The following is a 16,716-nucleotide window of genomic DNA, read 5'->3' as shown; positions in this document are numbered from 1 at the left end:
CCTGTTGTAGAGGCCTTAAATAGGGTTGCTGATGGTGATTTAAATTAATTTCAGCCTCAAAAACCGTTAAATGTCCATTTTGTCAGCTTGCGTGGAAATAACGCATTACGGATGTCATACGGATTACATACGCAACATTACATGTGCAAAATACGCGACCACACCTTGCCAAAACGGATTGCATACGGATCACCATTTCTGCATTTTTGATGCGTATTAAGGCCATAAAATACGGACCGTATTTCCCTACGCTGAGTGTGACGCCGGCCTTAGGCTCTACAAGTAAGCGCACTCTAATTGCAATTCTATCTCTAGCATTTAACTCTATGAGACTATTTCTCTAATCACTGCTATCTTATATCATTTATTTAGTGCTTGCTATCAGCGTTTCTACTAGTTGGGCTGCCATCACCTACAATTATTATATGGTGCCTCTGCCCGTTTCTAAGGTCTTATGGGCTCATACTAATCTTACACATATAAGCACAGGTTATTCAAGCACTCAGCTGCACGAGTGATTTCCTCTAATTACCGCTCTCATTTACCTAGTGCTTTCCATCAGTATCTCACTGGTTGGACTGCCTTCACCTTCAAGTGTCAATTACTCCCTCTGCCTATACCGCAGTAAGTCTCAAATACTCAGAGGCTAGTATTTAGGTATAGTGAACACATCCATTAATGATATAACATATTGTTATTCCCTGAAGTACTAAATACGTACAATTAAAGCACACTACTAGCAGAACCCCTTGACGCTAGAACCCAGTACCCGGTCCAAGAAGTCTCTAACGGACATTCGCACCAAGTACTGAAAATTTTTTAGCCAGCAGTACTACTGGTAATTCTATCCATTTCCGTATATGATCTATACTATTTTTTATTGGCAGTGACCACCAAAAGGATTTAATTCTTATGAGTTTCCTGATATATGCTCCATATTAACACAATCACAGAGTATTTTTTTCTCTCTCTCTATTATCTCAGCATAGCGCGGTGAATTGGTATCTTGTTTATTAGCCCCAATTTTTTTTTTTTTTTTTACAGGAACTGGCACAGAGCCTGTCATTTTCACCAGCTGCATCTGAGATTTATCAACAATCCATTTCTGAGTGGTAAGCTCCAGTGTGCACTTCTTTATTCCAATTTGAAAATAAAAATAAATATAAAAAAGAAAAAAAAAAGAAAAAGAAAAAATAGAGCGGTGGAGGTTTCACTTACCCCAAGTAGATGCATGATATTCAAAATGAAAAATCACTGTGTCTGTAATGTAAACAAATTAGTAAAGAGGAGAAGGATTTAAAACAAACAACCAGCATGTTCACCACTGCACCCCAAAAAACATGAGCATACATTACACCAGAACTACTGCTGGAGTCATTTTGACTCCTTGCAAATTTTATTTCTCTTCTGCGACTACATATTTCCGAATTCCAGCTTGAGACTTGGTGACTTTTACGCATTTAGGATGCGAAAAAAGATTTTGTGACAATAAATAATTTTTGGGAAAAAAAAAAAAAAAGTACTTTTTTTTTCTCAAAATTTACCTTTAATTGCCAAAGGAGGTCATTTAGACTCCCTACTGTATCTTGCTAGTCTTTGTCGCTAAATGTTGTTATTTATTTTAGGTTTTATTTTCTTGTATCTTTAGAATAAGGCTGTGTGCACACGTAGCAGATTTTTTGCGTTTTTTTGCTATAAAAACCGCAAAAAAACGCTCACATTAAGCATCCTACTTAATAGAATGCAATCCGCAATTTTTGTGCACATGCTGCATTGTTTTCCTGAGCGGAATCACATTCCAGAAAAAAACGCAGCATGTTCATTAAATTTGCGGAATCGCGGGGATTCTGCACACCTAGGAATGCATTAATCTGCTTACTTCCCGCATGGGGCTATGCCCACCATGTGGGAAGTAAGATCACGTGCGGTTGGTACCCAGGGTGGAGGAGAGGAGACTCTCCTCCCCGGACTGGGCACCATATAATTAAAAAATAGTGATATACTCACCTTCTGATGGCCCCAGAGTCTTCCCGCCTCTCAGCGGTGCACGCGGCCGCTTCCGTTCTCATGGATGCTTTGTGTGAAGGACCTGCGATGACGTCGCGGTCACGTGACGTCATCGCAGGTCCTGCACACAAAGCATCTATAAGAACGGAAGCCGCTGAGGAGATCGGCTGTCTTCGGAAGGTGAGAATAACCATTTTTTTAATTTTTTTTATTTTTTTATTATTTTTAACATTATATCTTTTACTATTGATGCTGCATAGGCAGGATCAATAGTAAAAAGTTGGTCACACTTGTCAAACACTGTTTGACAAGTGTGACCAACCTGTCAATCAGTTTTCCAAGCGATGCTACAGATCGCTTGGAAAACGCTAACATTCTGCAAGCTAATTATGCTTGCAAAATGCTATTTTTTAGCAGGAATATGCATGCCAATTCCACATGCGATATACCCGCGGCAGGAGTTGCAGAATTGCCGCGGAAATTTCCGCGGCAATTCTGCGACGTGTGCACTTAGCCTAAATGTTGGCTTAGACTTAGAATAGCATTTTTGCAAATATACTTGACATTCACAGGACACATACAAGACATTTGTCAGTGAACCAGTGAACTCTCGAATGGACTACATAATTTCTGTAGAATACGGCCTGCAGTTTTGCTAACTGCTAATATGGCTAGAAGAAGTGCGATAAACGATATTCTTGCTATTTTGCATTCTATACACATTCTATAAATTAAAGTTACAACAATACCAGGAGCAAGAAACTCTAAAAATAAACAAAAACAAGCCAGGAGTCAAAATGACTCCATTCGGTAGTTCTAGGGGGGGACCAGTCCGGTAGTCCTAGTGTTAAATAGGTAAACAATCAATATGTTCATCCTCCCAAAAAAACTGAGTTAAGATGACGTGTAAGAGACATAGATCACCACTGGTATCATCTGATAACAAGGTCCAATTCCCTGTTCAGCCCTTTAGGAGTTAGGGTCTGTAGGGTGTAAATCCAATAGGATTCCCTTTCCTTGAGAAGTTTGATGTGATATACACCTCAGCTCGGTCTCTCGACCTGTTCTATAACCTGAAACCTTAGCTGTGAAACTGAGTGGCCAGCGGAAATGAAGTGTTGTGGAAGTGGGAGCCATGCTTTTTGCATTTTATTGTCTATTTATGGATAGCTATGCGATCCCGTACATGTAGTGTCGTTTCCCTGACAGAGTAGGCTACATGGGCATTTAATTACAGACCGCATAATTTGTGTCACAAGTGTAGAAGCCCTTAATTTTATAACGCTTGACAGTGTGGGGATGGGTTATGTCACTGGCCTTAATGACATTAGAGCAGCTGGCGCAGCCCAAGCATGGGAACATGCCAGTTCTCTCGGTATCCAGAAAACTCTGTTTGGGTATTCTCGACAGGCTGCCAATATCAGCTTTGACAACATGATCCCTGATGTTGTTGAGTCTTCTCTTACACATTAGAGCAGGTGCTTTAAAAGCTTCAATTTGTTGATAAGGTCGTGATTATAGGGGTCAGTGTTTACGGATGACGTCATAGACCTTGGGCATTACCGAATGGTAGGTGTGTACAAAATCTATGTGCTCTGGTTCTGGGCTTTGGTGGGTCAGAGGTTCAAGGGCCAACTCAACTTTTCTCCCTCTCTAGGATTTGTTTGGGGTATTGTCTAGCTATAAATCTGTTGAACATTTCTTCAAGTGGGGTAGATAGAAGGCTTGGGTCAGAGACTATGTGTGTAACTCGTTGGAATTGAGAGCAAGGTAGACTGTGTTTAGTTGATATTGGATGACAACTGGTATATTCTAGAAGACTGTTAGAATCTGTTGGATTTGTGATATCAGTGGTAAGGTTCCCACCGGCATCCTTGATTACAAGGGTGTCTAAGAATAAAATTTGTGCCATATTCCAATTGAGTGTGAATTTTAATTCCGGTCTAACTGAATTAAGTTGTTCTGCAAAGGTAAATATAGTGTCAGGGATACCCGTCCATGTAAACGTTTGCATGAGCCAATGCCACATTTGAGCCAATCACGGTGCCATGGATTTGCAAAAAAAAAAACTGGTTTCCAAAGAGAAAGAAATTTTCATGTAGGATTAAGGACAATAAGTCCAAACATAGTTGTTTTCAATTGTGCGTGAGGTCAGATGTTTCAAGCAGTTCTGCACTGCCTCTAGGCCTAATAGATGTGTACATGATTCCAAAGTGACCAGGTTGCAATCTGGTGGGACCTTTGAGAATTGCAAAATGGTTTTATGGAAATGAACAGTGTCTAAAATAAATGACCTAGTTTTCTTGGTGAGTGGAGTTGGTATTTTCTCCAGATAAACGGAAATGGGAGCCAGGATGGACTCAGTGGAGGCTACGATGGGGGCGAGAGGGAGGGTTTTTGAGGGATTTATGGATTTTAGGAAGAGTGTAGAACACAGGAGTGACTGGATGTTGATTGGTCATGAAGGTGGCAGTTTTCTGGTCAATTGTGTTTAAAGACAAGTACTTGGAGAGTATCCTATCTATTTTGATTGTTGGAGTGGGATCCTGGGGAATTTTCTTACACTGTATGTGGATATATCAGAAAGTTGGTTCAGGATTGCAGTTGTATAGTATGTCAATTTCTGGACGATAGCCTCGCCCTTGTCTGCTGGTTTTATGTGATTGTTATTTCTGAGGGATTCGATGGCTTGTCTCTCAATTGGGGTGATATTACTATGTGTTGGGAGAGAGCCTATGATGTTGTTCTAAAATGTGATCAATGTTCTTTTGTATGAGATTGATGGAAGCTGCAGTTGCATGATAGTTCTGCGGTGGGTTGAAGCTGCTAGTGTTACGTAATCCCAATGACAAAATCAATAATTCAGGCGCAAGGGTCTCCACAGAGGTGGCAACCCTGCTCCTGGTAAAATCCTGTTGTAGTCCAAAATGGGTTTTAAGGCATAGATTGTGGTAGAAGTTCTGAAGGTCCTGTGACAATTTGAATTTGTCCCAGGGTGGTGTGGGGCAGAAGGACAAGCCCCACTGGAGAACTGTTAGTTCCACGGGATTAAGGGTACACGAGATGTTGATGACTGAGTTGGGGGCCTTACATGTGATCTTGCTCTCATGTGATCGGCGGTGTTTGCAGGAGGCCCTCCGTGTCAGTCGGGTATTGTATCTTGTTGGTTGACGTCTGGGTAAAAAATGCCCCTGGCTGTTAGTGGAGCTGTCGCTGCTGTAAGATCCTTGATGTCGTGAGCCGAAGTTTCCTCGTCTGGGACCAGAGTTTGCTGGTTCATTCCATTTATAAACACAGCCTTGGGAATAGTCTTCGGAATCCCGATGGAACTTTGCCCTTTTCCTTTCTTGTAGGAATTTACAATGTTCCTCTATCGTTTTATCGGTTCTCGCATTTAGGGTATGTGCACACATTCATGTCCATAATGCTATGATTTGGGAGACAAAAATGTATTGCTACAGGTAGAGTCATTCTTTTTTCTCTTTTTGTGTGGCGATGAGAATTCATTCTTGTTCTAAGCTTTTGCCCTGTCTCCCCCACATACAGACCCCCAGTTGGACATTTAGTTCAGTAGTAATTTTGCATTATGGACATGAAATTACTTGTGTTGAAAGGTAGCTTCAAATCCCAGAGACACAGAAGAGTCTGGGAATATAAACTGATGACGACCTTTGACTGTCTTAGTGGTGGAGTGAATGTGTCGCACGGATTTATGTCTTTTTACATCAACTAAGGAACTTGCCCCTCAGACTATGAGGGGTCATCACAACAGAACCAGACCCCAATCAGAGGACAATAAAACATTCCTTATCTAAGAACTGGCCCAACATTTATGGACATAACTGTTTATCACTCATGGTAATTCTGCTTCATTCCACCTGTCTTATCCATGGTTTTTTTTTTCTGTGCTATGTTGTGCATAAATATGTGTTTCTTCAGAATCTGTATTAGTCTATGCCTGATGAAGAGACCTGTGTAGTCTTGAAAGCTTGCAATTTGTTACCATCTTTTCAGTTAGCCAATAAAAGGTATCAACCACTGAGGACTCAATTCTTAACATTTTTTAAAAAAACTTAAAATGCACTGTTCCAAATTATTAGGCACCGTAGAATTTCTAAACATTTGATATGTTTTAAAGAACTGAAAATGCTCATTTGTGGAATTTGCAGCATTAGGAGGTCACATTCACTGAACAAAAAAGCTATTTAAGTCCAAAACATCCTAACAGGCCAAGTTACATGTTAACATAGGAACCCTTCTTTGATATCACCTTCACAATTCTTGCATCCATTGAACTTGTGAGTTTTTGGAGAGTTCTGGTTGTATTTCTTTGCATGAAGTCAGAATAGCCTCCCAGAGCTGCAGTTTTGATGTGAACTGCCTCCCACCCTCATAGATCTTTTGCTTGATGATACTCCAAAGGTTCTCTATAGGGTTGAGGTCAGGGGAAGATGGTGGCCACACCATGAGTTTATCTCCTTTTATGCCCACAGCAGCCAATGACTCAGAGGTATTCTTTGCACCATGAGATGGGGCATTGTCAGCATGAAGATGATTTTTCTCCTGAAGGCACGTTTCTGCTTTTTATACCATGGAAGATAGTTGTCAGTCAGAAACTCTATATACTTTGCAGAGATCATTCACACCTTCAGGAACCTTAAAGTGCCCTACCAGCTGTTTCTCCATGATTCCAGCCCAAAACATGACTCCACCTCCTTGTTGTTGCAGCCTTGTTGGGAAATGGTGGCCATCCACCAACCATCCACTACTCCATCTGGACCATCCAGGGTTGCTCAACACTTATCAGTAAACAAGAATGTTTGGAAATTAGTCTTCATGTATGTCTGGGCCCAATGCAACCATTTCTGCTTGTGAACACTGTTTAGGGGTGGCCGAATAGTAGGTTTATGCTCCACAGCAAGCCTTTGAAGGATCCTACACCTTGAGGTTCGAGGGACTCCAGAGGCACCAGCAGCTTCAAATATCTGTTTGCTGCTTTGTAATGGCTTTTTAGCAGCTGCTCTCTTTATCTGATGAACTTGCCTGGCAGAAATCTTCCTCATTATGCCTTTATCAGCACAAACACATCTGTGCTCAGATACAGCCACAAATCTCTTAACAGTACGATGATCACGCTTAAGTTTTCGGGAAATTTCTAATATTTTCATCCCTTCACCAAGGCACTATTTGATGCTTTTCAAAACCAAAGGGAAAACCTTCACACAGAGACCAAAATTTAATGAAAAATATACAAATGTTTATTAAAGACAAACATACACAAGAATATGTAAAATCATGGCAGGAACCACCAGTGCAGAAACTACAGTGGGACACACACGGACCCAACCTCGGTATAAGCATATACACAGCAGTAATACAAAAATGATATACAGCTTAAAATAGTATGTGTAAATATGTTGTAAAAGAGATACACGTGGGCCATATAATTAGATATAAACAAGTGCTAATGTGCAATAAATACTACTGTACATAAGCATCCACAGTGCATTGAGAGATAACTTAAGCTGAAGTAAATAACAAAAAGTCATATGGTAAGTATATACTTGGCACAAATGTGCAATGTAATGTGTAGGTATAGTTACCGAGAGGATGAACCCGGGGACCCACCACACCCGACGCGCGTTTCGCACGGAAATGCTTCGTCTTGTGTGTTTGTCTTTAATAAACATTTGTATATTTTTCATTAAATTTTGGTCTCTGTGTGAAGGTTTTTCCCTTTGGTTTTGTTATATATTACCCTTCATGACCTTGTAAGGGATATTATTTGGTGTTTTCTATTTGATGCTTTTCAGCAGCAGATAGATCCTTTTTCTTTCCCATGTTACTTGAAAACTGTGACCTGCTTAATAATGTGGAACATCATTTTTAAGTAGTTTTCCTTTAATTAGAATCACCTGGAAAACCAATTATCACATGTGTTTAACCCCTTTCTGACATCAGACGTACTATCCCGTCGAGGTGGGGTGGGCCCGTATGACCACCGACGGGATAGTACGTCATACGCGATCGGCCGCGCTCACAGGGGGAGCGCGGCTGATCGCGGCCGGGTGTCAGCTGCATATCGCAGCTGACATCCGGCACTATGTGCCAGGAGCGGTCACGGACCGCCCCCCGGCACATTAACCCCTGGCACACCGCGATCAAACATGATCGCGGTGTACCGGCGGTATAGGGAAGCATCGCGCAGGGAGGGGGCTCCCTGCGGGCTTCCCTGAGACCCCCGGAGCAACGCGATGTGATCGCGTTGCTCCGAGGGTCTCCTAACCCCCTCCTCGCCGCAGGTCCCGGATCCAAGATGGCCGCGGCATCCGGGTCCTGCAGGGAGGGAGGTGGCTTACCGAGTGTCTGCTCAGAGCAGACACTTGGTAAGCCTGCAGCCCTGCACAGCAGATCGTCGATCTGACAGAGTGCTGTGCACACTGTCAGATCAATGATCTGTAATGTCCCCCCCTGGGACAAAGTAAAAATGTAAAAAAAAAATTCCCCACATGTGTGTAAAAAAAAAAAAAAAAAAATATCCTAAATAAAGAAAAAAAATATATATTATTCCCATAAATACATTTCTTTAGCTAAATAAAATAAAAAAAACAATAAAAGTACACATATTTAGTATCACCGCGTCCGTAACGACCCAACCTATAAAACTGCCCCACTAGTTAACCCCTTCAGTAAACACCGTAAGAAAAGAAAAAAAACGAGGCAAAAAACGCTTTATTATCATACCGCCGAACAAAAAGTGGAATAACACGCGATCAAAAAGACGGATATTAATAACCATGGTACCGCTGAAAACGTCATCTTGTCCCGCAAAAAACGAGCTGCCATCCAGCATCATCAGCAAAAAAATAAAAAAGTTATAGTCCTGAGAATAAAGCGATACCAAAATAATTATTTTTTCTATAAAATAGTTTTTATCGTATAAAAGCGCCAAAACATAAAAAAATGATATAAATGAGATATCGCTGTAATCGTACTGACCCGACGAATAAAACTGCTTTATCAATTTTACCAAACGCGGAACGGTATAAACGCCTCCCCCAAAAGAAATTCATGAATAGCTGGTTTTTGATCACTCTGCCTCACAAAAATCGGAATAAAAAGCGATCAAAAAATGTCACGTGTCCGAAAATGTTACCAATAAAAACGTCAACTCGTCCCGCAAAAAACAGGATCTCACATGACTCTGTGGACTCAAATATGGAAAAATTACAGCTCTCAAAATGTGGTAACGCAAAAAATATTTTTTGCAATGAAAAGCGTCTTTCAGTGTGTGACGGCTGCCAATCATAAAAATCCGCGAAAAAACCCGCTATAAAAGTAAATCAAACCCCCCTTCATCACCCCCTTAGTTAGGGAAAAATAAAAAAATTAAAAAATGTATTTATTTCCATTTTCCCATTAGGGTTAGGGTTAGGGCTAGGGTTAGGACTAGAGTTAGGGCTAGGGTTAGGGCAAGGGTTAGGGCTAGGGTTGGGGCTAGGGTTGGGGCTAGGGTTAGGGCTAGGGTTAGGGCTAGGGTTATTGCTAGGGTTAGGGCTAGGGTTTGGATTACATTTACGGTTGGGAATAGGGTTGGGTGTGTCTGGGTTAGAGGAGTGGTTAGGGTTACTGTTGGGATTAGGGTAAGGGGTGTGTTTGGATTAGGGTTTCAGTTATAATTGGGGAGTTTCCACTGTTTAGGCACATCAGGGGCTCTCCAAACGGGACATGGCATCCGATCTGAATTCCAGCCAATTCTGCGTTGAAAAAGTAAGACAGTGCTCCTTCCCTTCAGAGCTCTCCCATGTACCCAAACAGGGGTTTACCCCAACATATGGGGTATCAGCGTACTCAGGACAAATTGGACATCATCTTTTGGGGTCCAGTTTCTCCTGCTACCCTTGGGAAAATACAAAACTGGGGGCCAAAAAATAAGTTTTGTGGGAAAATAAAGATTTTTTATTTTCACGGCTCTGCGTTGTAAACTGTAGTGAAACACTTGGGGGTTCAAAGTTCTCACAACACATCTAGATAAGTTCCTTGGGGGGTCTAGTTTCCGATATGGGGACACTTGTGGGGGGTTTGTACTGTTTGGGTACATCAGGGGCTCTGCAAATGCAACGTGACGCCTGCAGACCAATCCATTTAAGTCTGCATTCCAAATGGCGCTCCTTCCCTTCCGAGCTCTGTCATGCGCCCAAACAGTGGTTCCCCCCCACATATGGGGTATCAGCGTACTCAGGACAAATTGGACAACAACGTTTGGGGTCCAATTTATCCTGATACCCTTGTGAAAATACAAAACTGGGGGCTAAAAAATCATTTTTGTGGGAAAAAAAAGGAATTTTTATTTTCACGGCTCTGCGTTATAAACTGTAGTGAAACACTTGGGGGTTCAAAGCTCTCAAAACACATCTAGATAAGTTCCTTAGGGGGTCTACTTTCCAAAATGGTGTCACTTGTGGGGGTTTTTAATGTTTAGGCACATCAGGGGCTCTCCAAACGCAACATGGCATCCCATCTTAATTCCAGTCAATTTTGCATTGAAAAGTAAAATAGCGCTCCTTCCCTTCCGAGCTCTGCTATGCGCCCAAACAGTGGTTTACCCCCACATATGGGGTATCGTCGTACTCAGGACAAATTGCACAACAACTTTTGTGGTCTAATTTCTTCTCTTACCCTTGGGGAAATAAAAAAATGGGGGTAAAAAGATCATTTTTGTGAAAAAATATGATTTTTTTATTTTTACGGCTCTGCATTATAAACTTCTGTGAAGCACTTGTTGGGTCAAAGTGCTCAACACACATCTAGATAAGATCCTTAAGGGGTCTACTTTCCAAAATGGTGTCACTTGTGGGGGGTTTCAATGTTTAGACACATCAGGGGCTCTCCAAATGCAACATGGCGTCCCATCTCAATTCCAGTTAATTTTGCATTGAAAAGTCAAATGGCGCTCCTTTCCTTCCGAGCTCTGCCATGCGCCCAAACAGTGGTTTACCCCCACATATGGGGTATCAGCGTACTCACGACAAATTGTACAACAAATTTTGGGGTCTATTTTCTCCTGTTACCCTTGGTAAAATAAAACAAATTGGAGCTGAAATAAATTTTGTGTGAAAAAAAGTTAAATGTTTATTTTTATTTAAACATTCCAAAAATTCCTGTTAAACACCTGAAGGGGTAATGAACTTCTTGAAAGTGGTTTTGAGCACCTTGAGTTTTTAGAATGGTGTCACACTTGGGTATTTTCTATCATATAGACCCCTCAAAATGACTTCAAATGAGATGTGGTCCCTAAAAAAAAATGGTGTTGTAAAAATGAGAAATTGCTGGTCAACTTTTAACCCTTATAAATAAAGGTATCAAGATAACTAGGTAATGTTTCGACACTGCTTCGGGTCTTTGTCAAACCTCACTGCAAAGAATACAAAAATTAACAAAGGTTACCATACAGAAATGACATACTGTTTAATTTTTATCTTTAATTATATTTGTACTTTTCATTCTCCATCATTCCACTTCAGCCTTAATTTGGTTCTTTCTTATCCCCATCTACAAATCTCTCCCCTGGAGTCTATTTTCACACAAGCATCGTGCACTGCACGTCACAATGCATCATTTTGCAGGATGCGTTTTTTCTCCAGACTTTTATTAGCAACGCAGTGCGACGCATTGCCACATGTCACAACCGTCATGCGACGGTTGTGTCGGACCGTCGCCACCAAAAAACGTTGCTTGTAACGTTTTTTTGTGCGTCGTCTGCACCATGAGCTGCATGAGCGCGCATGAGCAGCCGGAACTCCGGCCCCGCCTCTCACAATGGGGCAGCGGATGCGTTGGAAAACTGCATCCGCTGCCCCCGTTGTGCGGCGCATTCACAGCTAGCGTCGGTGCGCTGCAATGCTGCACATTAACCCTCCTTTAGCTTTGGCCAGTTTATGAACTTTATCCATGATTTACCTCTGGTACTTTCATTAAGTGATGAACTTTATCCTATTTTCACAGCCCCAGCTGAGATTTTTTTTTCTATGCCCTAAAACAACCTCGGTTATTTTCTCTACTATTCAAGGTCAGTGCTTATCTGCTACCAGCATGTTTTCACCTTACCCCCCATTATCAAATGGATTAATATTTAAGGATGTTATTTCCCTTGCATCTCATGTAATTGTGGGCAGCACAAGGACAACATCTGCAAAGAGTTTGTATGTTCTCTCCGTGTTTGCGTGGGTTTCCTCTGGGTGCTCCGGTTTCCTCCCACACTCCAAAGACATACTGATAGGGAATTTAGATTGTGAGCCCCAACAGGGACAGCGATGATAATGTGAGCAAAACTGTAAAGCGCTGCGGAATGTTATATAAAAAAAATGCTATATAAAAAAAAAATAAAGATTTTTATTGTGCATCATACTTGATCGCTACGGTATTCTATGTTTCAATAGTTACCGCAGAAGGGACTGTTAAGTTTTAGATTAGCCACACCCACATATATATATTTGTACAGCACTTGTGTGTTATTTTTGTATGTCATTTCTGTATGGTAACCTTTGTTAATTTTTGCATTCTTTGCAGTGAGGTTTGACAAAGAACCGAAGCAGGGTCGAAATGTTACCTTGTTATCTTGATAAATTTATTAGTTCACCATAGGTAAATAAAGGTAAGTACTTCCATTTACAAAAGCAAAACAAGACTGAGTGCGGCTGTTTCTTTTCTTTGTTATGATTTCTGGACCCGGTTCAGGTTCAACCAGCACCTATTATTCTCACAGTGCAAATCATTCATTCTCTTAGATTAGACACAGACAAACATGTCAGTGTCAAGGTGGTGACGGTCCGCAAAGAATGGCATCACCCGATGCATTTTTACCCAGGGACATCTTTTATATTCCTCTGGTATACAGGAATTGAAATAAATATTTAATTATTTAGAGGAATGCAAATGATATGCAGGACTATGTAGCAACAATTTGCTTAAAATCACACAGTGGTACAAAGGTTTCCAGGTCTTTTAGATGCAGAGTAGAGGATGTACCCTGCTAGCATTTGCCAAGCTTTAAATGGCAATGGAGCTGACAGTCATTGACACTGTTCAAATAAATCTTCTGCTCAGAACCACTAATGGTCCAGCTTCAACCCAGATAATGCAAACAATCACTTATGGAGTACAGAAAGCCTAGACAATCACACATGTGTGGAGATGATCCGTGCTTCAGAATATTGACATCCATAAGTAATATGTACTCGCATGTTGTCATTACTTTTACTTTACCTTTTTTCTAGCGATTTAGCCTAATTGCTGGCACTGGGGGAAAAAAAGCTTTAAAATACAAGTAGGTTTGTGCTAAAAAGTAATCTATGTATCATAAATGATAACATTTTCTATATTAAACATGTTGACACCAAGTTATTATCTATCCACAGGAAAAGTGATAACTAAATGATCATTTGTGTCCAAATGCTGGGACCAGCGTCAATTGGCAGAATGGGAAATTTCCATCTGTGACAGGGCACTTTTATCCTCATTACATTACCTTGGAGGCCCAACCGCCTCTCCATACAATCTCTGGGGCTGCTGAAAAAGACAGAAATTGAATGGCAGCGGTTGAGCATGTGCACTGTCACTCCATTCTAACGAAAAGAAAAGTGCACCATTCTGCTTTTCGATGAGGGTCCCAGCAGTTAGACCCGTACCGATCAATAAGAGTAGGTGATAACTTGTTTTTACAGGACCACATCTTTTACTTTTGCAAGTAACAGAATTTATTAGGCTGCTTTAACACATCAGTTTTTTGCTGTCATGCTCAATCCGGTGAACTCTGAAAAAAACAGATCCGGCAAAAGTTGCTACCAGCTCCACTTTTATTTTTATCATTATTAGAGCCGGATGGCCTCACGTTTCATCCGTTTTTTGCCGGATCCGTTGAAAATTCGTTCTCCGGTGGCTGGAAAAAACGGACATAGAACGCTTTTTTTCTGTCCGTCGAAAAACGGACAGCGATGGATCCAGCGAAAAGTGGATGAAACGTGAGGTAAAATGATAGAATCTCTGTCTCGTCCCCAGAATCCAAAATAGCCGGCAGATCCACAAACTCGAAAAAAAAACGGATCACTCACATCAGTTTTTCACTGTTTTCAACGGATCCATTTTTTGCAAAATTCACCGGATTGTGCCTGATGACAAAAAATGATGTGTGAAAGCAGCCTAAAAGGGAACCTTGGGCACAAAGTCTTACTCTGTTAAATTATAAGTAACTTATGAAAAGAACAATGCTGCCTTATAGTGGAAGAAATTGGGTACTGTACGAAAGTAGAAACATTCTGGAAAGACAGAATTATATATTTTATCACCTTTACTGCTACTACTGAAGCTGAGCCTATTGATCCAATATTTCCCAAATCGGAAGTCATTTGTGTAAATCATTCGACGAACAAAACAAAAACAGATTTTAACAGAATCCATTATATAAGATAATGAAACAGAACACCCAGCAGATCTAAATATATTGGTTTTAATGTAACTTTATTCTTTCAAGAGTTACTTACAAGTTTATGAAAACTTTTAAAATGTGTTCAAAGTGCTGCCCATTGTGTAGGATTGTCAATGCAACCCTCTTCTCCCACTCTTGACACACTGATCGCAAAGCCGCAGAAGTGCTAGCACAGGCTTCCAGTATCCGTTGTTTCAGATGCTGCACATCTCGTATGTTCACAGCTTAGACAATTTCCTTCAGATGACCCCAAAGCTAAAAGTCTAATGGGGTCAGATCGGGAGACCTTGGTGGCCATTCAACTGGCCCACGTCGATCAGTCCACTATCCAGGAAACTGTTCATGTAGGAATGCTCGGACCGGACACCCTTAGGCTATGTTCACACGATCCTTTTTTTGATCCTTTTTTTTTCAGGTCCTTTTTCCATGCAGGGTACAGTCCAATGTTACTCTATGGAAAACAAAAACCGCTGTGCCCACTATCCTTTTTTTCTCAGGCAAATCCGCGAGGATTTGCCTGCAGAAAAGAAGAAGTACCATGTCACTTCTTTCTGCGGATTCAGCTCCTGTTTTCAACAGGCACCAATAGGAAAGTGCTGTTGAAAACCCGCAGAGGAATCTGCAGAAGAAACTGCAGGAAAATCAGCAGTGCAGTTTTGCACTGCGGGTTTTCCAAATCAGGACCTGAAAAAAAAAGGATCAAAAAAAGGATCGTGTGAACATGGCCATAATGTGGTGGTACACCATCTTGCTGGAAATACTCAGGGAACCTGCCATCTTCAGTGCATAAATAGGGCATCACATCATCATCGGCCCCACTATCTTTGTACCCCATATACCACACCATACCATCAATTTTTGAATTCCAACTTGGAGGGATCTATCCACTGTGGGTTAGTGTCAGACCAATAGCGGTGCTTTTGTTTGTTAACTTCACCATTCACAAAAAGAGTGTGCCTCATCACTGAACATAATGTTCTGTGTAAACTGAGGGTCGTGTTCCAATTTTTGTTTTGCCCATTCAGCAAATACTGCACGCCGCTCTGGGTTATCCTTGTTGAGATGCTGCAGCAGTTGGATTTTGTAAGTAGCTAATATCCGCTGAAGGGATGTTCGACTGATGCCACTCTAAAGGTGACATGTGGCGAGTGCTACGCTGTGGGCTCTTGCTGAATGAAGCTAGGACAGCCACTGAGTTTTCTTCATTATGAGTTTTCTTGCATCCGCATTTTGGCAAATCAAACACAACCTGTTTCACGAAATTTGGCAAGCAGTTTGCTAACTGTAGCATGGGAGATGGGTGGTCTCGTAGAGTGGTTTGCATTGAAATCTGCTGCAATGACCCGGGTACTGCGTTCACCAGACATCAACACAATTTCTATCCGCTCCTCACGTGTTAACCTCTGCAACATGTCAATGGCTGTAAACAAAGAGAAACTTGTAAATAACTCATGAAAGAATAGCGTTAAGTTAAAAATCAAGCACACCATTGTTATTCTTGTGAAATTCTCAATAAGTTTGATGTGTCACATGACCCAGTTCCCATTGGAAAAAATAAAGTTGGATCCAAAACTGCCAACTTAAAGATGGCCGCCATGGTCACCACCCTTCTTGATAAGTTTTTCCCCTACCATATACTAACATGCCACAAACAGGAAGTTGATATCACCAACCATTCCCATTTTATTTAGGTGTATCCATATAAATAGTCCACCCTGTACATGCTGTCACATACCGTATATACTCGGGTATAAGCCAAGATTTTCAGCCCATTTTTTTTTAGGCTGAAAGTGCCCCTCTCAGCTTATACTCGAGTCATTGTCCTAGGGGGTAGGGGAAGCTGTCACATCATGCTCACCCGCACCTGACGAGTCTCTGCACATCCCTGCTTCTCAGATGGTCTCTGGTGCCTGCAGCTCTTCCTGTGTTCAGCGGTCATGTGGTACCACTCATTAAAGTAATGAATATGCACACGACTCCACCTCCCATAGTCGTGGAGGGCATATTCATTACTTTAGTAAGCGGTACCATGTGACCGCTGAACACAGGAACAAGCTGCCAGCGCGCGCCGGAGACCATCGGAGAAGCAAGGACTTGCAGAGAGACCGCGCCAGGAGGGGTGAGTATGCTATGCAATATTCACCTGTCCCCATTCCACCGCCGTACTGTGTCTTCTGGTTGTGACGTTGTCAAGAGGGTGCGATGACGTGGTTAGTGTGTGCCCT

General features: G+C 41.6%; 1 long non-coding RNA gene across 1 annotated transcript in view; it reads left to right on the top strand.

Annotated features, from left to right (window-relative positions):
• Positions 1-13,311, top strand: part of LOC143807996 (uncharacterized) — a 177,916-nt gene extending 164,605 nt beyond the window's left edge. The window contains exons 2-3 of the long non-coding RNA XR_013221851.1: positions 1,045-1,112; positions 12,577-13,311. This is a non-coding gene — a long non-coding RNA (uncharacterized LOC143807996). The remainder of the gene's footprint in view (positions 1-1,044; positions 1,113-12,576) is intronic.
• Positions 13,312-16,716: the final 3,405 nt, after the last annotated feature.

The sequence above is a fragment of the Ranitomeya variabilis genome, chromosome 2 (genome assembly GCF_051348905.1).
Source record: "Ranitomeya variabilis isolate aRanVar5 chromosome 2, aRanVar5.hap1, whole genome shotgun sequence".
Classification (NCBI taxonomy): Eukaryota; Metazoa; Chordata; class Amphibia; order Anura; family Dendrobatidae; genus Ranitomeya; species Ranitomeya variabilis.
The sequence above is the reverse complement of the archived record's forward strand: the minus strand, read 5'-3'. Positions and strand labels throughout refer to the sequence as shown.